This window comes from Pinus tabuliformis, chromosome 8 (assembly GCF_031772625.1).
Source record: "Pinus tabuliformis cultivar Carrire ecotype Pingquan chromosome 8, CPIR1, whole genome shotgun sequence".
NCBI classification, from domain to species: domain Eukaryota; kingdom Viridiplantae; phylum Streptophyta; class Pinopsida; order Pinales; family Pinaceae; genus Pinus; species Pinus tabuliformis.
This window is the reverse complement of record NC_142294.1, coordinates 1852245261-1852256445: the sequence shown is the minus strand read 5'-3', so window position 1 is coordinate 1852256445 and position 11185 is coordinate 1852245261.

The following is an 11185-nucleotide window of genomic DNA, read 5'->3' as shown; positions in this document are numbered from 1 at the left end:
TGTCCTCTCTCTCTTCAGTTAATCTTTAGTTGATCTTCAGTTCTTGAGTCCACTTTGTGAACTTTGCTTCCACTTGGAGAAACAGAGCCTCTGACTCATCACAAGGCGAAATCCCTGATCCAAGTGTCATTTTTGGAAGATTCCAAAGCAATGACTCATTGTGCCACTTGTCCCATCTCGCTCAGCGCAGGTGGCCTTTGTCCCACTTGCTTTGCAACGCAGGTACACCATGGAGCAACTGAGTTTCAGCGCAGAAACCTAGTGGAGCACCTGCTTTGATTTCAGGATTGCTTGTTTTTGAGTGTTTTCAGGTGGAGAACTGATCTGAGAGCTGTTGGTTTGCTGACCTTGTTCCTCTAGGGGTAGGAACATCATGTTTAGGGAACTTTGGATCCCTTGGATTATTGACAATTCATGCTTGTTGCTGTAAGGCACAAAATTGTCTATAACACTTGCCATGACTTAAAGTTGAATATACATCTTTAAAATCTATGCCTTGAGCATATTGTTCAATGTAACTTTCATGCATTATTGAGTTATGCTTAAGTATAGTAGATGCATTTATGATTGGTCTTCATAACATGTCTGCAACCTTATTGAGTATTCCCTTCTTATATCTGACGACAAGATGAAATTGATGTAGAAAACCCATCCACCTATAATGTCTTGATTGCTGCAATTTAGTTTGTGAGTGCAAATATTGAAGTGGTTGATGATCTATATGTGTGATTGTTTCTTTACCCATTAGGTAATGTTTCCACTTTTTCACACTTTGTACTAATGCATACAATTCTTTATCATATGTGGGATAATTAACTACCACAGAAGTAAATGTCTCAGAATGATAACATATGGGTTTTCCGTGTTGCATCAATACTTCCCCCATGGCATAGTCATTGGCATCTATCTCAATCTCAAATGGATGTTGAAGATCTGACAGTGCTAGTATTGGTGTTGTACTGATTTTTTTCTTTAAGGTGTCGAAGGCTTTCTATTGTTTGCCTCCCCACTTAAACACCTATTTCAATCCTGTTAAAGCATGTAATGGAGCCGTAATCAAATAAAAGTTAGCAATAAAATTTCTCCTGTATTTTGTTGTCCCTAGGAATCTCCTAACCTCTGTAGCAAATTTGGGCTTAGGCTAGTTCACAATGACTTCAACCTTAGAGGGATCTATCTTCAATTCACCACCCCCCACAATATAACCCAAATAATTTAAAGATGTTCTGCCAAATTCACATTTTGAAAGTTTTACATAGAGATTTTCTCTTTCTAAAACATCTAAAGTTTGCTTCACATGCTTTACATGGTCTTCCCATGTCTTACTAAAAACAAGAATGTCAGCTAAATAAACAATTACAAAGTCACCAATAAATGGTCTGAGTACATCATTTATAACTCTTATAAATGTAGTAGGAGCATTAGTTAAGCCAAAAGGAATAACCAACCATTCATAAATTCCTTGCGTTGTCTTGAAAGCAGTCTTCCATGCATCCTGTTCTGCAACTATAACCTGGTGATAACCACTTTGCAAGTCTAACTTAGAAAAGTAAACTGCTTCTTTCAATTGATCTAATAAATCATCAATATGAGGAAGAGGATAACAATTCTTGATTGTTATTTTATTTAGTGCTCTATAATCAATGCACATTCTCCACAAACCATCTTTCTTTCTCACCATCACGATTGGAGATCCACATGGTGATGTGCTTGGTTGTGTAAACCCTTTATCGAGCAACTCCTGTACCCGCTTATTTATCTCTGCATTCTCTAAAGCTGATAACCTGTACATTCCAATGTTAGGTAATGGAGAATCTTGCTGTAAATAAATATCATGTACTATTTCTTGCTTGGGTGGTAAACCTTTAGGTTCTTGAAATAGAACATCATAATTTGAAACAAATTTAACTAAATTAGCTTTATGTTTAGAATCATAGCCTTCAAATGCATTATATTTTTCAGGATCCTTTGCCTTTACAACCATTAGTAAAAATTTCTTACTTGAATTCACAGTTCTCTTCATCTGCCCTGAGTTTATGAGAGAATAGTTACCCTTGAGTTTATGAGCTCTTACAATGTATTCTATTCCATTTTTAGTGAGTTGATACTTATTTTCAGCTCTATAGAAAATAACTTTCCTATCATACAAGTATGGACTTCCCAAAACAATACCACATATATCCAATGGAACTATATCTAACTCAACCTCATCTACAAATGTTGATCCAATAGAAAACCTAAGTTTACATTGTCTCGTTACTTGTACCTTTGTTTTATCACACACCCAACCTAATGGATATGGCATCTCATGAGGCTTTGTTTGTAATCCCAACTTATTTACAATTGTTTCAGAAATAAAATTTACTTGTCATCCACTATCAAATAAAGTATCAATCTTATTGTGCTTGGATATTACTCTAATACGAAAAATCTCATTTCTTTCCCTCTCATTATTTTCATTATCAATAGATTGTGAAGAATTACTTGTGGATGCTTCAGAATCTTTACCTTTAATACCTGTAGTTGTAACTGTTGTTTCATCGCCTGAACCTAATCCCAAGTCCTGCTGAATAGCAGCAACATTCTTTCTCTCCTTTCCACCGAAATTCTTAAGTTTTTGTTCTAGATGAAAAGACCAGCAATGTGCCTCATCATGTCCTTCTTTCTGACAATGAGTGCATGAAGGTTTATCCTTCTTTACAGTGTTTTCTTTCCTCTCCTTCCATTTCATTTTCTTCTTTTCCTTATTCTTGGTTACAGAATATTTAGATGATTTCCCAACCTTTGGGTTTACATTCTTACCTCTAGCTTCTACATGTGAGGCTTGAACTAATACATCATCTAAGCTAGTGGGATTAAACATGAGAATAGTATGCTTTAAATAGCTATGAAGACCACTTATATACTTCAATAAAGTCTCAGGTGAATCTAATGATATACATAGAGTTAAAGCTCTTTTCCTGAATTCCTGCGTATAACTCTGTACACTTTGACCCTTCAATTGACAAAGAGTTTTCCAACTCATCATTGCCTGTTGCATGTAAGCTAAAGGATAGAATTGATTTTTGATGGCAGAAACAAATTCATTCTAGGTAGAAATGATTTTACCATGTTTTTGCAGATCAACTAATGTCTTGCCTTCCCACCATACTAGTGCAGTTCCTCCAAGTTGAAGGCTAGCTAATTGAATCTTCTTCCTTTCTGAATCAATGCTTGGTACCCTACAATATACATCAATTTTTCTTATCTAATTATCTAGCTTTTCTACATTGAGTTCTCCATCATACATTGGCAAATAAAACTTCACATCTAATTTGATTAAGGAAGTTTTCTTCTTCTTCTTAGAAGAGCTAGTGTTATGTGAAGAAGATGATGAGGATGACGAAGGTGATGATGGAGGAGATGGTGGAGGAGGCATTTCCCCTTTCCTTTTGCCTTCTGGAGGGGCAACTAGAAAAGGTTCCTCTGCTCCTTTGTCTGGTTTGGGTGTTGTAGTGATTTCACCTCGACCCTTCTTAAACTCCAGATACATCTCTTCCACCATGGCTTGGAGTGTCTTAAAAATTTGTATAAATTGAGATTATGATCCCAATGGATCTTCTTCTACCATTCTCGTTTGAGAAAATACTCTTCCAATCTCTAGATTAGCCTCAACATTTTATCCTTCTCCTAGTCTGAGATTTAATCTAGTTAGCATTCAAAATCCAACACAACCTTCTCTAACCTTAAAAAAAACAAAACCGAAAGCTCTGATACCACTTGATCCAAAACAGATACTAAATCAAGAAGAAAAGGTATTACAGAATCATGTGCAGGAAAATGCCTATATTACTTATTGCAACGAAAAAAAAGATTGCAAATAATATAGACAAGTAACAATTAGGAAACATAACAGACACGCACATCAACAAAACAAATAAGCAAGGAGTTCACCAGACTTCCTGACTACGTCTCCTGGTCCAGCTTTCAGTGTCGACCTCTATATTATGTGTTCAAGAACAAAGTTTACAGGTGTGAGCTGAATTGGAGCCATAACACAACAAAAAATGATATTACACACGGATTTCACTCGAAAACTTAGAGTCTAAAGAGTGCACTGACTCTCCCTCTTAGTGCTTCTGATCAACTGTTCGTAGCTATGCGTTTTCTCTGACTCTCTGTATCCCCTCGTTCTCTAACCTTCTCCTCTCTGTGCTGCCATTGAATGGCTTTTAAGCCTATTGACGCTGTCGGTTCAATTCCCTTCTTGGGCTCTCTAGCTTCGAGCATTGTCCTTCATTTCCCTGTTGAGCGTTTAAACAATCATTTCAAAAATGCTTAAGGCATTAAGGCCACATGTTTACAAATGGAAGGAATGAGCATGGGTGAAAATCCCTGATGTTAGGTTCCTATACCAATAGGAGTCATAATTTTTGAATGGCTGAAATTAAACCTGTAATATGTACATACCTTTGCTTACTGCAAATGTTTTCCATATTCAAAAAAATTAAAAAATTTAAAGAGGGTATGTCCTAAAAGAAGAATCAAAGGACAAAAAGAATAAAAAGGTAAAAAAAAAAAATGAAAATATGAACCCCAAAGAATGAAAATACCAGGAAAGTGTGCAAGTCAAAATGCCACTACTATTTACTTTTTGTGCAAAATAAATTAGTGTGTGCATTTTGTAACCTATGTCACAATCCATGAGAGTCAAAATGTTCAAACTTGGCTATTTCATGTTTTAATTTCATGTTTATAGATAGAGAAATAAATTTTGACCAAACAACGTAATCTTGGCAGATAAGTAGATTAGGTAGAGTAAATAAAAGGGAGCTCAACTGTTTAGTCTGAGCCCTTGGATGTAATAATGTTAGACTTAGTTAGATTACTATTGTAAAAGAAAAGAAAAACGTTTTGATAAGGGTTTGCCAGCTTAAGTGCACCCTAATAAAGAGAAGTAAAAATGGTAGGATGAGTATATGGGGAAGTAGTAGAAAGGTTTCAGAATTGTGATGATTGTTAGACAAAAGCATATTTATCACCCTCATCATGAAAATTCCAAGTATGAATGAGCAATTGGGCATGCATTAAGCTTACAAAGTCCATTGATTAATTTCCCCATTCATTTCACCCTTAATTTTACTAATTTCCCATAAGCAAAGTCTTAAGTTACCAAAATCTTAAGTCAAAGGGGCTTAGAGCATTTCTCTGACTTCTGGAGGGACCAGACCCTCGCCCCAATGACTTACAGGTCCTAAGTACTAAAATCCCCCCCACAAACATTAGCTCTCTTCACCCTCCCTAATTTTCCTAAACAAATGCCTTTTCCTAAGGTAAAACACCATTTTTCCTAAGGAAAAGCCATTACCCCCAAGTAAACCCCTTTTCCGAAAAACCCACAAAAACAACACTTAGCCTAAGTTATAATGTGTTTATGAAAAGCAAATGAATTATAAATATACATTATACTTAGTGCTAAATCCCCCAAAAACTTCATATTAACTATTAACATTATTTATATGGTAATTCCCATAAAATAAACCCTTTCTCGTATATATTTTATTAAACCCTTTAACTTTAATATCCCTACCCCGAAATTTTGAAATATAAACTTTATACTACCCAACCCTGACCACAATGTAAATTAATCGATTTTCGATTGATTAAAATGTCAAACCCATTAACCAATCAAATCACTCCTGATCCCTTAACCCCTGCCTTAACCCTGAATTTAATTAAAACCACCGCTCTTAAACATTAGTCGGGCCCCTCCATTACCCTCCACACAAGTCCCAAGCCCGATCACCGTGCGATTTCCTCCCATTTGATCCAACGGTTATTAACCATATCAAGCGGGCCTGATGTTTGAACATTACCCGCCCAATATGAGTGGTTTTAGGCTGAGCCCCCGTGCTATGTGTCGTTCAGTCTATGGAATTGGTTGGCCTCCCCCCAAAACCACCTAGCACCCAAACGATGTGCAAAATAAACCGCTTATCGCCAGCCCGCTACCCACCAAAACTGTCGCTATTCACCCTGCTACATGACAAACCGCCTATTGTTCACTTTGTCCCAAAATTCAAACAAATCAAATGTTTACCTGTTTAAACACAAAAACCCCACTGTTGCTCGTTTTCACCTATTTGTGTAGTAAAACCTTGTGTAATCCTTCTACACTACCTGAAGCCTTTGCTAACCAATTCAAACATGGTTTACCTCCTGAAATCATTTTGGACTCACTCCATAGACATATAAAACTCGATAAAGCCATTAATGACCCTCCCTGTCAACCCAACATTTTCCTAATAGTTTGTTTTGTTTTATATACGATCAAAAGACTGCAGCCTTGGATAAATAGTCTTGAACTAGTCATAAGACCTGTGTTTCTCCAAGACTATTATCAAATCTATTCAAACAAAGATGGAAAACAAAACATACAGTTAAAAGATAAGCAGATGAAACATGGAATTAAATGATTTACTATTGAAATAGATAGTAAAAACCAAAGATATACAGTGAAGGTAAAAGGACATAGTAAATAATAGTCAAAGTGTATTAGGGTTAAAAGAGTATCAGATTGAAGACCAAGTGAAGTAAAGTAGCTAGCATGAAGACAATAGCAGGGAAGACAGTTACAAAGCACACAGATTCATGTCAAAGTGAAAATAGATGAAAAAACAGAGCGGTAAAAGTAAACAGTAAAAGTAAACATGGAGGCAATAAGGGTTAAAAAGAGATGAAAACACTTTCACTAAAAACAATGAAGTTTATCCAAAATAAAAGTGAAAAACAATTAAACTAAAATTTAAGGTTAAAAGATGAAATCAGAGCATAAATGATACATTCTTCAGAAATTCTTGTTTAAGTCATAGTTTGGCAGAAACTATTGTGACCAATGCAAGATGTATTTTGAGATACGAGAGGAGGCTTTTGTTCCTAAAATTCTATTCTACAAAAACCTATCTCACTTTTTACACAGGTATTACAAAAAGGGAAATAAGTGCATATCTTCAGAGCCTAGTTTTTGGACTGTGCAAAGTCTTGTTTTTGACATCTTTTTGCAGAGAATATTGTGAACAGATGGAGCTTAATTTTGGGAAACTGAGAGAGATTTATCTCAATAACATACCTATCCATAATACCCCCTTTCACATTTTACATATTTATCTTGGATTGAGATATACAAGAATATCATTGGAACCTAAGTTTGGAGAATTTCTGGGGTAGAATGCACAAAGGAAGGAGGCAGTTAGTGACTTGGAAGCCTCATCATCACTTAAGAGTTGCTATCAAATTTGAATTTCTCTTCTTTATCACCATAAATCCATAAAAATAGTGCCAAATAGATTCATTAGTTTTGAATGTCCTTTATTTAAGTTCTATTAGTGTAAAACAGTTTGAGATATTTGTAAAACCAATCTTGATATTTTTTCAAGATATTTCAGTTTAGAATTTGTATAAATACTTCTTCATTTGAAGTATTTTGTGTGGATTAAAATACATTTCTATAGACATTTTATATTGAGCCAAGGAACTATTGTACTAAAGACTGGACTGGTTTTGTTGGATATGAAATAAAGCTAAGGACATTTCACTGGATTCTTGTGCACAGTTGGAACAAATAAGTATTATCTCTTCATGTTTAAATATTGTGTTGACACCTAATCATCAGTATTGGGTGAATAGCTAAAATTGATGTAAATAAATAATGGAGAATATGAATAGTCACCGAGAGATGAAATGAATAGTCTCTCCCTCATGTGTATAATAAACACCAACCTAAATGAAATCAATGAATTGTTTTGAGGAGTTACTGCCTGGCCTGACATGGTATCAGAGCCAGCTCCATTTTTGGCATCTACTTCTAGTCTTGTAACTCCCTTCTGCCATTTTCTTGTAGTCTGTCCACTGCCCCCTGTGGAGTCTGTCTACTGCCCCCTCCACAGTGGCTGCCCATTAAACGCTGCCACTGTTTAAACACTACAAATCTCTGACATTATCTTGGTATGACAAACAGTTTTTGTTGATCACCATGGTGCTATTCCTATAACAAATTGGTGTTGTTGCTCAAGGGGAAGAGTTGAAGAAGCAAATTGGTGTTGTTCCAGATCTGAACCAGCGAATCAAATGCAATTTCCAGTTGGAAAGATTGCTCAAATGTGAGACCGAGCTATCTGGTGTGAATATGCTCTCCCAACCAAGCTATCTGGTGCATCTGCGTAGGAGGTAACAGTGTTTGGTTTTCTCTTCATATATGTTGTGGTATTCACTCGCATTACCATACCATTGTTTATGATGTTGCTGGTTTGTAATACGTAATACCGCCATTACCATACCATTGTTTATCTTTCGCGCTGACCCACCCATATATTTATGCTTGATATTGCTGGTATTACATATTACACAGTTTTTTCCACCCATATTACACAATTTTATCCATCATTGCATTAGCGCAACTTGTTGTGAGTGTGCTGTTGAAATGTGAGGGAGTGCTGCGGGAGTGGTATTACGTTGGTACACTTTTGATACACAGTTTTGTGTATTACCTTGTTACTCACCATATATTTACGTTGCCTGCCATATATATACACTGTTACTCACCATATATTGAATGCGAATTGACATTGAATTTGTTGTCCCATCATATCAAAATTATATTTTTTCCCATTAGGAGTCAAATTTTGTTTCATAAGTTTTTGTTATAGTATGCATTCTATCATATCCATTATGGGAATAGTTCTCACTGGCAAGGAGAACTATCCTTAGTGGTCCCGGATGATAAAACAGACCCTCATTTTCAATGATTTGTCGAAAGGAGTGTGTATTGGAGATGGAGACAAACAACGAGAACAACCTACATCAGACAAAGAGCTCGCCATTTGGGAAAACACGAATAGTAAAGCCTATGCATTAACTGCAGCATCTGTAAGTGAAGAGGTGAGTCGCCATATTACTCCATTTTCAACTTCTTTCGAAGCCTTACAAAATCTTAAAGAACTCTATGACTCACATTCTAGACTTGAAGTTGTTCAACTCACGATTAAACTCTTTACTCTTGAATTGCAAAAATAATGATCCTCTTGCTCTTGCATCTGAAGTGAAGTCTATAATGCATGATATCCAAGTCACTAAAATTGATTTGGATATTCCTCTTATCACTTTTCTCAAGGCACTTTACCCTACTTACTCTAATTATCTTGAGTAATTGCAAGCAAATGGAATCTTAAAGATCTTACCTTTGACTCTCTTGTGAAAAAATTTGCTGAAAGAGAGAAAGCTTTTGGAAAGAAGACAACCCATGAATCTTCTAAAGAGGCTGTGTGCCTTTCTCATAAAGAAAAGCATCCTGCTCAAGATTCTTTCATAGGAAGAGGTGGTTGAAGAGGAAGAGGAAGATATTTCAGAGGCAGGGGGGCAGACACTCTCAAGGAGAAAAGGCAGATTTGCACTACATACACTGCAAAAGAAATGGATCACATGATGCCTGTACATGAAAAATACCTTGGGACAAAATTGAGCAACAAAGAAAACAAACCAAAGGTAAAACTAATGACAGAGACAATGGTAAAGCACCTGAATCTGCGCATTATGTATTGGCACAATGTAATATTGGAGTAAATGAAGATTTATTTAATGCTTCACTTGCTTCTTGGAAAAATGATTGGTTGCTTGATTCAGGACCAGCTTGCCATATGACTCATAGAAAATATTTTTTTGAAGACTTTACTAACAATGTTGATGGAGCAGTGTACTTTGCAGACCAATCAAAAATCAAGCCATCAGGGCTTGGCACAATGAGGCTCAAATTGCCTGGTCTTCCAGACTTTCTTCTGCATCATGTTCTATATCTCCCACAGCTAAAGAGAAACTTGTTGTCCTTGGTCCAAATCTGCCAGCAAGATCACTCCATTCATATGTTTGATGGCAAGCTTGAGGTGATAAAAGCATCTGACCACTCACTTGTCATGAGGGGAATAGAAGAAGAAAGGCTTCTCATGCTGCAAGGTACCTCTGCTCGTGCACAACATTTCTCATACAATTCTCATTATGAATAAGGTACATATCCATCAAGTTTGTTATGGCATGCTAGATTTGGACATTTGAACTATGATAGCCTCCGCTTGTTGAACAAAAATGGTGTTGCTAGTTTACCTACAATTCCTAGGAAATTTAAGCAATGTGATTCTTGCATTCTAGGAAAGCATAGCAAACAGTCTTTTCATGATTCACATTCAAGAGCACATAGAAAACTTGAACTCATTCATTCAGATTTATGTGGTCCAATGCCTGTTCCTTTTGCAAATGGAAATAAATATATGGTGACATTTATTGATGACTACACCAGAATGTGTTGGGTTTATTTATTGAAGAACAAATTTGATGCTTTTCAAACATTCAAGAACTTTCACAAATGGATTGAAAATGATGCACAATCTCATATTGGGTCTATTCGCACTGATAATGGAAAAGAATACACATCAAATGAATTTGAAAACTATCTTCGCCAACATGGGATCAAACATCAAACGACTGTACCTTATAATCCCCAACAGAATGGTGTAGCTGAAAGAATGAATAGGACAATCTTAAATATGGTACACTCCATGCTCTTCTTCAAAAATGTAAAAATCATGTTTTGGGCTGATGTTGTTCTATGTGTTGCATATATAAAGAATAAATGTCCATCTAATGCTATTAGAAACAAGACTCCATATGAAATGTGGTATGGGCACGTTCCTTCAGTAAAGCATCTCAAGGTTTTTGGTTCCACCTGTTATGCCTTGATACCAAAGGTACATAGAAACAAACTTGGTGCAAGAAGTCGTAAGTGTATCTTCCTGGGGTATTCAAACACCTCCAAATCATACTGTCTCTATGATGAAGTCAATAAAAAGTTTTTTGTATCTAGATATGTAATTTTTCTTGAATCATCCAAAACTGACAATGTTGTCGAGCGGCAACTTGATCGCTTGGATAGATTCGCAAATGCAAAATAATTTCAAGAATTTGATAATAAGATTCCACATCTTGAAGGGGGGATTTCTATACTAGATCAACATGTGGAACCTTCTTTTGAAGAACTCTCTCCCCCACATGAAACTCCAACAACGGATGATGCTTTAAGTGATGTGATTGATAGAATTGGGAGACTGTTAGGTCCCTATAATACTAGTGACTACCCCATTAATATTGTAGTTTTATCCCT